Raw genomic sequence first — 12,828 nt, 5'->3', positions numbered from 1 at the left:
AGAGGAACAGAGGCAGGGAAAACACCAAGACAGGGGAGACACCTTACCAAGACCGGGGAGGCACCTTTTATATCAACCCTGGGCAGAGCTGCATGGGATTTCAGGCTCCTGCAGGAACACTATGTTTTCACCCTGCCAGATACAGTCACTCATGTTAGGACAAGGAAGCCGACTTCTCATGCAGGACACTCTTCAGCAGTTTCCAGACCAGTAAAGGCAATTCCCAGGGAACAGAGGGCTTTTGGTAGCGTTCCCAGATCTTGCCAATGAGCAGCACAGCGCATGCCAGCAGTCGCTCAGTAAACCTAGCCAAAGCTCTATTATTGATCTTGAATGTCCTCTCTTTTTCCCAGCATGACACTAGAAATAGCATAAGGCTCTCCATTCAGCTGGCAGTGCAGCCTACAGACACAGCAGGGAAGTGCTATGGAACTCATCACATGGCAGAGACAGATGGGCTCTTCCTGCTCTTTACCTCCATTCCCTTTGCCTGTGCTTACTTCAACACATTCCTCCCCTTCTCTTGCAGACTAAGCCTCAGGGATATTGCATGGCTGCACAGTTAGTATCATTGTTAGCACGATCATGCCATCTCATGTAGGCTCATAGTGTCAGGACTTGCCATGCCATCTGCTCTAGACCTCTCTAAGCAGGTCTTGGGGCATGGTTTGCAGAGGCACCAATCTAGCTGCATGTTCTCATACAAAGTCACACATTTAATGTGTGAAATGCATGTGCAGTGAGTATTTTGGTCTAGATAACCACCCTGGGTTTCTAGCATCATCACATTCTACCGAGAGTACTGGGGATGTTGGCTTGAGCTTGTCCCTCAAGGTCCTCTGGCGTGGAGCTTGCCACTGAAGGCATACTCCCTGCTGGTGCTGAAGGAGCTGGAGGCCTAGTTAAAGTCTTCTGAGGGTCTGCTGTAGCTGTCAGATGAGGCTTTCTCAGCAGGATGAAGCATAGGCCACAGCCATGGAGATAACAGTCTCAGGTTTATGACACCTGTGTCTGGGAGAATTATATGGGAAAGACCTACTCCATCTCCTGATGAAAGCATCAGATACTCAAGTTTGATTCCAAAATATCTTAGACACTAATTGGATGCTAATCGCAACTAATGTATGCAACAGCTAATGCTGAAGACTATAGTGAACACTTACCCCGTTGTCTGATAGTAATTTCCTCATCTTTTTGTCACTGGCAATTTTTCTCTTGATCACTGCAGTGTGGCCACTACTGTTATAAGGAACTTAGAGAATGCAAAATAAAGGATTGTTGGTTTGCCTCACTGCTACCTTGAGGCAGTTCCCTCATGCTTAGTGCCCATCACTGAAGCCTGTTCTACACCTCCTTGGTCTCATTTCCAGATATGCTCTGTGACCCTAGGAGACACTTCACATAGTTTAAAAATTAGCATTCAGTCTGAAGATGGGAGGACTGCAGCACTAAAAATCACCCCTTTTTTATTCGGCCTGGATCAGTACAGCACTAAAAATCACCCCTTTCTTATTCAGCCTGGATCAGTACTCCACCTTCTAAAAGCAAATTACATGCTTCGATTTCTAATGTTTTTCCTATTCTTGCCTTACTGCCCTATACTCTGTATTGAATTTTATTCTTACTTGTTCAGAGCACTGTCCTGCTACAATAAGATGCAGCACTTAACTCTTCCAGTGCTCTTCCTATTTTATTTTATTTTTTTTTGTTGGGGGGGGGTGGTGTTTTCTGTGAATTTTATTTCAAACTTTAGGAGCCAAGTAAGATGATAATTACAAGATGATAATCACGAGATGATAATCATAGAATGGGTTGGAAAGGACCTTAAAGCTCATCCAGTTCCAAACCCCCTGTCATGCCCCAGGACACCTTCCAGCAGACCACGTTTCTCAAAGCCCCATCCAACCTGGCCTTGAACGCTTCCAGGGATGGGGCAGCCACAGCTTCTCTGGGCAACTTGCACCAGTGTCTCACCACCCTCACAGTAAAGAACTTTTTCCTAATATCTAAACTAAATCTATCCTCTTTTAACGCCATTCCCCCTAGTCTCGTCACTACATGCCCTTGTAAAAAGTCCCTCTCCAGATTTCTTGTAGTTGTATAGAAGGAAATAAAGAGGTGAAGGTAAACACAAGACTGATGGGACACTGAGGAGGAAGATTAGGAGAAGGAGAGGGTCAGATTAGCAGCCAGTGGCCGGAAGTCATCTGAATTTGAGCTGCAAGCATGGGCTGTTTACTTCACTGCTGTCTGGGGGTGTGAAAGAATGAGGTCATAAGGTGTGTCCAGTTGTCTTTTGGCTACTAACCATGCCAAGTGCAAGGTCCTACACCTGGGTCGGAGCAATCCCAGGCACAGCTACAGGTTGGGCAGAGAAGAGATTCAGAGCAGCCCTGCAGAGAAGGACTTGGGGGTGTTGGTCGATGAGAAAATGAACATGAGCCGGCTTCAGTGTGCGCTCGCAGCCCAGAAAGCCAACCGTATCCTGGGCTGCATCAAGAGGAGCGTGACCAGCAGGTCGAAGGAGGTGATCCTGCCCCTCTACTCTGCTCTCGTGAGACCTCACTTGGAGTATTGTGTGCAATTCTGGTGTCCTCAACATAAAAAGGACATGGAACTGTTGGAACAAGTCCAGAGGAGGGCCACGAGGATGATCAGGGGACTGGAGCACCTCCCGTATGGAGATAGGCTGAGAAAGTTGGGGCTGTTCAGCCTGGAGAAGAGGAGGCTGCGTGGAGACCTTCTAGCAGCCTTCCAGTATCTGAAGGGGGCCTATAAGGATGGTGGGGATGGATTATCCATTAAGGACTGCAGTGACAGGACAAGGGGTAACGGGTTCAAACTTAAACAGGGGAAGTTTAGATTGGATATAGGAAGAAATTCTTTACTGTTAGCGTGGTGAGGCACTGGAGTGGGTTGCCCATAGAGGTTGTGAATGCTCCATCCGTGGAGGTGTTCAAGGCCAGGTTGGACAAAGCCTTGGCTGGCATGGTTTGGTATAAGGTGTCCCTGCCCATGGCAGGGGGGTTGTAACTAGATGATCTTAAGGTCCTTTCCAACCCTAACTATTCTATGATTCTATGATTCTACTATTGCTTTGCTTGCTCCACCTCTAAATTGGTTTAATTTCCGGAAAGGCTTTCTCTGTTGTCTAGGGGTCATTGCAAAGAGAAGGAGGGTGTGTAGCAGACCATTCAAGTCCATACATTACCAATTTAATCTTTGTTTCCTCTAAAGCAAGGCTTATTGCTTTAGGCATGCTTTCCATTTTATGCATCCCTCCCTTGGGCTGCATATATTTCTTTATATTGTGGTTGACATTCGGGCATTTAAATTACAGCTATCTTGCCTTGCAGACTGCAATGACTTTCTTGCCTTTAGAGTATTTGCTGTCCAGATGGTTGCTGTCAAATAAGAAACAGGTGGCATCGCTGACATGTGGTTTGCCTATAAATTTCTTCAGAAAACAGAGTAAAATTTCACAATATTCTTAAGCTTGATGGTCTGTATTGTTGAAAGGCATTGCAGTCCTAGGTAGTTTACTAATCTCTGTGGGACTCAGGGAGAGAGAGCCTTGAAAAAGTCTCTGCACAGTTTGAAGACAACTATTTCTTGTTCTTGTATCTTCTTTCCCCAAAGAACTGACACTGCCCTGATGAGTTTGGCTCTCACTTTAAAGAAGGTCTTCTCCTTTCATTTCAATGTCTCTCCAGCATTCCCTCCACTAGATGGTACTAGGGCAACGCATTTGTTTTCACAGGCTTTCTCAGGGATGATAATCATAACAACAAAGTGCCCCTGTATGCAGGAGCAGAAAATGGGTAGTCTTTTTGTGGCACAAGAAACTTCTGGTGAAGACTGTTAAACTTGCAAGGTGAAATAACTCAAAATTTAGCAAAGAAAACAGGTGGTCTGAGCAAATGCAGCTTGCTTTTACATCTGTTACAACAATCTGCAGTCGCATGTATCACATTCATTTTTCCATACTTTTGCTTTTATTTGTCCTCTAGGGGAATATATAAGTTAGAATATTGTTACAGAAAATAAATGGCAAGAATCATGTTAAAATTAGATCCTACCACTATCTTTTCCAAGACGTTACGATTTAACAAAAAAATAAGTCATTCACTTGTCCTTACCAACAGATATGTTACTTGCTGCAATACCTGACATCCAAAGCAAGGCAAACCCCACAGCTTATTTAGCTTAATCTGGTAGCTCACTGGTGTCACTGGCAGCCAGCAGCCTAGTAAATGATAGTGCCCATGCACTTTACAGTATTCATATGTCTTACACTAATGTTTTTAATACCAGAATTTCCTATCTTTCGGACTTTTTCAAGTGGAGGGCTGAATGACAGTGTAGAGAGAGGAGTGAATCAACATATTCACAGTTGTATCAGGATTCTTGTGTCCTAGGCTGAGTGTGGTTCGCTATTCGATGGGCAAGGTAAAATCTACGGCTATTAGAGTTGTATGACCATGTGAGTGAGACGGGCTACATTTTGCCCTTTCTGCGCCAAGACAAACAGAACTGCAATAAGGTTTTTACACCTTGTAAGCTAAAAATGCTGTATAGCAATAACAGAGCAGGACTCCCGGGCTGTGCTGGAGGCTCTGACAGCTCATCTGATGAGCACAAAGCTGTCAGAAAGAAAAAAAGATGAAATAAACACCTAGCTATCAGGGCATGCTGGTATGGCTCTCGGACTTCTAAACACAAGTAACACTGAATTTCTTTCGGAGAAAGATTTGCAGACTGCTTGCAACAATTACCCTCTTCTCTCTGTGTGTGACTGGAGGCTTTAAAGCTTTCTATATGCCTCCTTCTCACATTCTGTGACTGAAGACCTCCCTAAACTCTAGGAGAACATTAGAAAAGACAAAAGGAAAAGATAATGTACCTTTCACTTTATTTATTTTGTGTAAGTTGAGAAGCGTTTATTAGTTGCTTGAGGTTGATGGTGTCAGTCTCTGGCCAATGTGTATGAAAGATGCTTTGAGGGCATTTTTAATGAAAAAAAAAATACGGGGTTTTCACAGATCTTGTTCTTTTAGTGTACATATTTCAGAATTCTATTAAGAAAGGTTATTTGAGGGAAGACATTTGATTTAGTTTCACCAGCATTAAAGCAAGATTAATTTTTCCTCTATTAGTTTTGTTTTGTTTTGTTTTGTTTTTTTCTCAAGCTGGTACCATTTTCATGTGTGTAAAGAGCTTTCTGCCTGCTAACAACTCTTTACTTTGTAATGAACCTATGACTGACAGAAAGTTGAGCTTTTCTTTCCTCCCACTAATACCACCATTGTATGCGTCTTGTTAACCAGTATTGTGTATCTGTCACAAGCTGACTCCTTTGTGCCTTTGTAAAGTATCATTTTAGTCAGCATTATCTACTGGGGAGACAATGCTGCTGGTAAACGTGAACACAAAAACCCCATAACATTATGAGCCCTAAACCACACTGGCTCAAGCAGGAGCCGTGGAGCCTGGGAGGTGACAAGGCTACAGCCAGAGAGCCGGCTGCCTGTCAGCAGCTGGCCGCTGTGGGGTCCGAAGGAGCAGGCAGGCAGCCAGGCAGGACAGGACTTGCTGCTGCCAGGGGTGGCCAGGGCGCAAGGGCAGCCGGGAGCTTGGGCAAGGTCCTCGTTCTGACTGCCAGTTGAGTTGCTTGGCTGGGAAAAAAACTATGCCATCCCGATCCACTTGCCAACCTGCCTGCGACTTGACTAAGCTGATATTTGACCAGACCGACATATTCCCAGCATCTGTTTTGATTTGTGCTTGGTCAGGTTTTTCCAATAGTAAGCTGATTTCTGTGCGTTAAAAGAGGCCAAAACCAAACCCTGCGGTGAGAGCAGAATGTCACAGCTTTGTCACTGACCCTGCACTACGGAAGGATCTGACTCCTTGTACCTGCAGATATGAATTAGCTCCCTGTCAGTCCCTCCACTGACTTTAAAAGGCAAGGTTAGACCAACGTAGTCTCTTCTCTCATGTTTTCCTGCCTGAGCAATGGTCAGTAGAAACACCCAACCCCCATTAATCTAGAGAGGGGGAGGGCAGCAACTCCGTGGGGGTTCTGTGTCTTTGGATGAAATTGTCCCTTTGTTAATCCAAAATAGCTCAAATTGGGCAACTTTCCAAGCATACAGTGAAAGACGTCTGTTTGAGACAGTGCTTAGAGAAGGCTGAGGATAGAGGACTGAAAAAGAGGTGCCTGACTGGCTGGGTTCCCACCGGCGTGATTAATGTAATGTTGCTGAGATTTTACTGCAGTATTAATGAAGTGTTAGGGTGCCTGGAGCACTGGAAAAACATCTCTGGAAAATTATTACTAAAAATTTGAATTGGCACATTGGATAACTTTTCTTTTTTTTTTTTTTTCTTTCTTGCCCATAGAGTCCTTATCATGCCAGAGAAAGACTATAAATAATACCAAGCAAAACCAAGACTGCATGGGCACTGCTCCTTCCAGCTCCCCGAAGAGCACTGGCCCCACTGCCAGCGGGCTCTGCATGCCAGAAGCCCACAGGAGCCACGGGCTGTGCAGGGGCTCGGGGCTATGTCTGCTGGGCCCTTCTGGACTCCTGGCCAAAGCTTAAGGGACAAGGGAGATGATGCCTATGGAGCTCTGCTCTGCAGAACAGTACTGGGATCTGACAGGGAATAGTCTGAGCTGGTTTAGGGCTATTGTTTGCATTGATGAAGCTTCTTGCATCTAGGATGATCAGTGTGAAATATTTCTACTTTTTCCCCCCCCAAGCTGATATCTCATTTTTAATTGGCTTTGTCATGCTTTTTCCCCCCCCTCTTTTCTTCTAAACCTTGAACTCTTCTGATCTAGATTTGAATCATCTCATCTTTCCTCATGGCAGCAACTGTGGGTGGATTTTTGTTGAGCCTTTTTGTTTTGGTTTGGGTTTATTTTCTTTTTTAAATTTTATTTCCTTTTTTTTTCATGGTTTTGTGGTTTGTTTTGTTGTTGTTGTTGTTTTGGCTTTTTTTTTTTTTTTTTTTTTTTTTAACACTGCTGTGCTTTAAACCCTCCTCCCCTGTCTGAAAGCTTCCAGTTGCTAAGCGATTTTTCCCCTCCGCCCTTCCCGCAGCCCCGTTTCCATAGCGCTGCCTGCCTTGGCTATCAAGTAGCAGAGAGCAGTCATTACTCACACATCCACCACCCTACCCCCCCCCAAAAAAAAAAGGGAAAAAAATACTGAAAATCAGGGCTGCATGGGCAAATAAGCATTTTTTAACTCATTCTGCGAGCCGCCAGGAGGATCCCATCGCCGCCGCATCCGCGGCTGCGCTCCGTGTTATTTTCTCATGGAAGTTTTTGGTTCGGTCTGTGTGTTAAAAAAGGATGGACTGCAGTGCTGACTCATGGACACCTGTGACGTTGTTCGCAGCAGCAGCAGATATGTCAGGATAGACTTTATAAGAAGCTGTTTTGCGTACCTGGGTGGCTGGTATTGTACCCTCCGTGACCGTAGTTCGCCCCAGTGCAAGCAGGTGCTCTGCAGCTCTGCAAATCCGAGCATTAGAAACCAGGTGATATGGTCAGAACTTTTGAGACATTTTTAATAACAATAATATCATACACACATAAAACGTGTGGTGTGCTGCCATCAAAGACAGAATACACACTGGGTCAAAATTAGCTTTGCTTTTCAAATGCGCTCAAACAAATTTGCATGAAGAATCATATCCAGAGACTGTCTTCCATTTTTTAAAGAAATACCGTATCTCCAGTGGCTTGGGTGAGACAAAAGTTAATGTAGCTCTAAAACATAATCAATAAGTAAGAAAATCCGACGTCTTTCCACTCTAAAATGGTGAGCTTTCTTGTCATCTTTTGCCTGTCATCTTTTGCCAGGCTTTACCAGTTGGATGTTATAGGGTGACATGGAACATGGAAATAAAGACCAGGGGTCTCTAATCAGCCACACCATTCATCATGCCCAGTCAGGAAAAAAAAAGTATTTGACTTTTGTGTAAATAATGAAAGTATGCAGGCTTTAAAACACCTGCTAGTAAAGAATGTGCTAGTATAAGACGACCTGTGTGAGAACATAAATCACTTCTGTGATTTAAATTTGAGCTGGTAGTTGGAGAGAAAGGCTTTCCCACCAGTAAATGTTACAAGCTGACTTGGGCGTAGAATAGCTTCAGTTGTTCTATGACTTTCATTTCTATAAATCACAGCAAAAACCTCCACCTCAGGTTGTCATCATAAAACCTCTCTTAACATCCAGCGAACCTTCTTCCCACATTCTGTAGTTGGTGAGATATTGTGATAATAAATGCAGTGAGGCGCTGGACTCCGTGTCCTTACATGCCCTTCCATTTATCCAATCCAGCATCTGCCTATTTGAACGACTGCATCAGAAACAGGCAGTATGCCAGCTATTAAAATGTTACACCTACCGCCACGGAGCTGAATCGTACATTTTGTTTTTCCCCTGTCCTTGAAAAGGACTCACTTCTGAAGTAAGAGGAGTGTGCTTAATGCCTCCTTGTCTTGAATTCCCTATTTACTCAACTATCTGTTCCCTAATTTGATACTTTGTATTCTTTTCTCTTCATGTTATTCTTGGGAACATTAAACATCCTTGTGCAAGAAAAGTAATGTACGAAAGAACCTTTTCCAGCTGCAGGGAAAACTGATTCCAAAATCCATTTCTACTCTGATGAAGCATGCAAATCAAATATTGTGAGGGAAAAAAAAAAGGGGGCGGGGGTGGCGGTGGATTATTTTAAAACTTCCACTTTTTTAATCAGGACGGTTTTGTTGTTCTTAGGAGCTGACCTGACAATTTCAGCTGGGGGTCTCTGTGCTGTGGTCAGAATCCAGACATCACTGAATTTTCAGTAAACTGACATTTTCTTACCAAAAAAAATATGGCAAAAAATACTACTCAGCTTTACTATCTGTTGTTCAAAAGGAACTCAGGATTTGAGAATGGCTATGTTCAATAAATTAGGAATTAAAGGTCTATGGAATAGACTTTTCATTCTGGGAATATTGATTTAGGGGAAAATATTGCCAGATATATTATGTGAGGGCCCTTGCCTCATCACCGAATGAGATGAAGATCCTTATTCTCAATTAGATTGTTTTAGCTCTAGGCTTCATTTTGTCCAGAAGAGAAATTACTGGAATAAAGGTTAAATAGCCAAATCAGAAATATTATTGCCTGTGTTCCCTGATGTTTGAAATAGCAATAGAACAAATTGAACATTAACCTAGTAGGGCCAAGGCACCTCTGTTTGCATAGTTTTGACATATGAATTGGGCAATAAGTTCTCCATGCTGAAATTATGCAATGGTTGTTAGTCAGTCTTTCATTTCCTCAAGCATTTGTGCACAGATTACATCCGCATATTATATTTTATTATGACTCATTAAAATGCTAATCAACAAAAGCACCGCTATAACAGTTTCATCTACATCATTAAATGGGTCTCCATTTTGATACCTTTCTCATAGCCAACACAACACATGAACAGAAATCCACACCAACAGCTTGTCTATGAACAATGTTTGCTTTGTGCATTACCAGTCTCACCGTACCTGTTTTGTGCAAGTCCTCTCCTTGTGATTTTTTTCTGTTTCTTCCTAACCTTCTCTCCCAACACCCACAATCTCTTCCGAAGACAAAATCACCATACCATTGTTAAGGTACTTCCATGAGAGCTGCCTCCTCTGCTATCCAATTCCTGTGCTTCACCTACCTGTCACAGTCCTCAAACTTTTTTCCCTGCTCACATAAAACCTTTGATTGCTATTTTTCCTCTGTCAATTCCAGATCTGCTTGTTTGTTCTTGTATTTTCTCTTCCAATCTGACAGTCCTTTCCAGTCCTGTCCTACACAGTACTTTGTGCTCACTACAAAGTACCTGCCTACCCAAGTTGTTTATCAGAAAATGCTTTCACCATCCATAAATTCTGAAAGCCAATGTATCAAATTGACCGAATAGTACATTGTCTTTACAGCTAATGCACAGGACACTTACTTTCTCCCTTAAAACTTTTACGTAGCGGTAACTTTACATCAGCAGAATTTTGACTTTGATGAATGTTAGTTACTCTAATGATAGAATTAGATTCTGGGAAATTGTTATTTCTCACCTGATAGGTTTATCCTGTCCTCCTGTTTTTTACCATTGACCATAGTTTGACATTATATTGATGACTTCCCTTGCCACCCAGACTTATTTCTTTAAGAATAGTTGCATAAAATTTTTTCCATCTAGTAAGTTAAAATTTCTCAATCTTTACTTCTATGTCTAGAACATTTGCATTAAAATCTAGAACTTGAAGCTTAATATTCAAAAATATTTTCTTTTGCTTTGCAAAAAATTATTGAGAAGGAATGGCTGGGTTTAGTTTAGAGTTGTAGTCTACTTCTTTGAAAGACACTGCTATACTTTTGAAAGACGCTGCTGTACTAGCAAGAGGAACCGTTCTTGTCTTTAAGCTCCACCAAAACAATTGTGTCCCCTTCCCTTTGACTTTGTATGAACTGGCTTCTTTGTATCACTGGCTTATTTTCTGGTGTGCCTGGAGCCTGGGTCTACTGGGGCAGAATTTGCGGACTTCTCTGTGTTTTAATTTGAACATCAAGTTATATAAAGTTAGGTCATGCCTTTAGGAAGCCCTAGGTTTATCTGATCACGGACAGTGAAGCAAACAATGATGACAGTCACGAGAAATGAGGTTGGCCCTCTTACTCTCACCTGATAACAGAGCCATCACTGGGATTATCTGAATCTGGGACTATCATGACTGAGTTTAGATAGTTGTGACTGAAGAAGGTTGAGGCATTCTGGCTGCTTTCAAAATAAACATGTCGATCATCTGCTCTCATTGGCTCCCACTACAGTTGGCTTCCTTGAGTTTTTTCAAAGTGGCATGTCTGTTTGTTGTGCACCTGGTGCAATTCTATTTCTGTGCTACTATGAGGCATTTTATCAAGTACATAAATCATGCTGAGCACTGCAGTATTTTGAGCATGTGTAAGTGCATGTAATTCTAACACATAGCCTCAAAGAAAAACTTTTGTCAGAACTATAGATCACTAGATATTCATTATTCATCATTGTTTAGATTTCTGTCCAAAGCATTTTATTATCCTTTTAGTCTGATAGCAGTTTTCTAGACCATTGTGCAAGCTTTAGTATTAGCACTTAATCTCACCCAGAAATGGAATAACAGACTACTTCTTCTACCCAAATTCATACTTTTTGCTGTTTGATTTAATCAAATAAAAATCAATACCACTCATTTTTATCCTCCTACTTTTTCTTCTTTCCCAATGCAGTCCATATATACCAATAGAAAGTGGGGGGGAAAAAAATCCCAAACACCTGAAGAAGAGGTTAAATTCCATTCTGAAATAAGAAGTGATAGAAAATAATAATATCCATTAACAGTAAATAAGAGAAACTCTAGCAAGTTCTGTGGATGTTTTGAAGGTCTGGCTGGCAGCCATGGATGCTGAGATGTTGCTGTGATGGAAACCTTCGGAAAAGAGTGGATAAATAAAATCCAGTGTCTATATTTTCTTTTTTTCTTTTTTTTTTTTGTTGTTATTTGGTTGTTTTGGGGTTTTGTTTGTTTGGATTTGTTTTGTTTTGTTTGTTTAAGCTTTGTATATAAGAGATTTCTTTCTCAAGTGACAAACATATAATGAGGTTCCTCTTTAAACACTGGTGACTTTAGCTAGGCAGTTTTCTAAGTAAGTGCATTACAGCATGAACTTTCTGTTCTCTTTCTAGAGAAGTGATTATTTAGAGCCATCAGTATCTGTTTCCACTCTCCTACTTCCATGCCTTTCAATTGAAGATATCCAAGTAGAATTCTAATTCTTCCTTCTCTCTGCAGAGAATAAAATGTAATGGCCCATGGCTTCAGAGGTAAATGTGTTTTTCTTGCTTTTGCCATGTTTTTGTTTCTTGTATCATTCTTCTTTTTTTTTCCCTTAGCCTAATTCCCTATTCTCTTGTAGAATTGTATTTCAGATTTCAGCCAGCAGCATAAAGTGCTTCTCAGACAGCCTCTTGAAACTTCTCAGTCCATTCCACAAAATCAGCATGAATGTTCTTGTCTCATGGGATTCCTAGAATAGACAAAAGCCTGCAAGGGCATGTACAAAGTGAAAAAACCACAAGAAGGAAAAACAAAGTCAAGTTGATTACAACTCAGACTGCCTTTTTACCATGGGTGTGAAAGACCATCCTCTTATCTCAGAATCAAGGCCTCAGTCCAGCTTTCACAGAAGACAGTGGAATGTTTTCCTGAACTTGAGACAGAGCTGCATCAGTCCCCAGCACCCATCTACAGCACTCGATGTTAAAGCAAGCACTTACGTATAGTCAGGCCATGGCGATACCCCCAGTCACTATTTCCTTCCCAGACTAAGCAACAGCCTGGCAATGTTTTGCACTTGTATGTTTCTTTGAAGCTTTTATTACTTTACCAAAACTTTAAGAGTACTTTTCCCACATGCCGTATGTGCCATGCAGCCTAACTTTCATTAAAAGTCATTTGGACTTTCAAGTCAGGTCAATGCAGAAAGAAATAACTTACTAAGTCTTTGAGGTATGATTTACAAGCAGTATTATTCCTCTTTTCCTCTTCAGTCTTTTTGTAGACCTAAATCTCACTCTTGCCATCTTGTACCACTCCATTAGGGCAAGATGAGCCTCAAATTTATTTAATCCGGCTTTTTAGGATCTATATTGTTCTGTGGGATCCACTGTTTGCACAAGGAACACCAAACACTAGCCATTTACTGTTGCTAACTTGCCCTGACATGAAGGCTT

Source organism: Psittacula echo (genome assembly GCF_963264785.1).
Source record: "Psittacula echo genome assembly, chromosome: 3".
NCBI classification, from domain to species: Eukaryota; Metazoa; Chordata; class Aves; order Psittaciformes; family Psittacidae; genus Psittacula; species Psittacula echo.
This window is presented reverse-complemented; position numbering follows the sequence as displayed.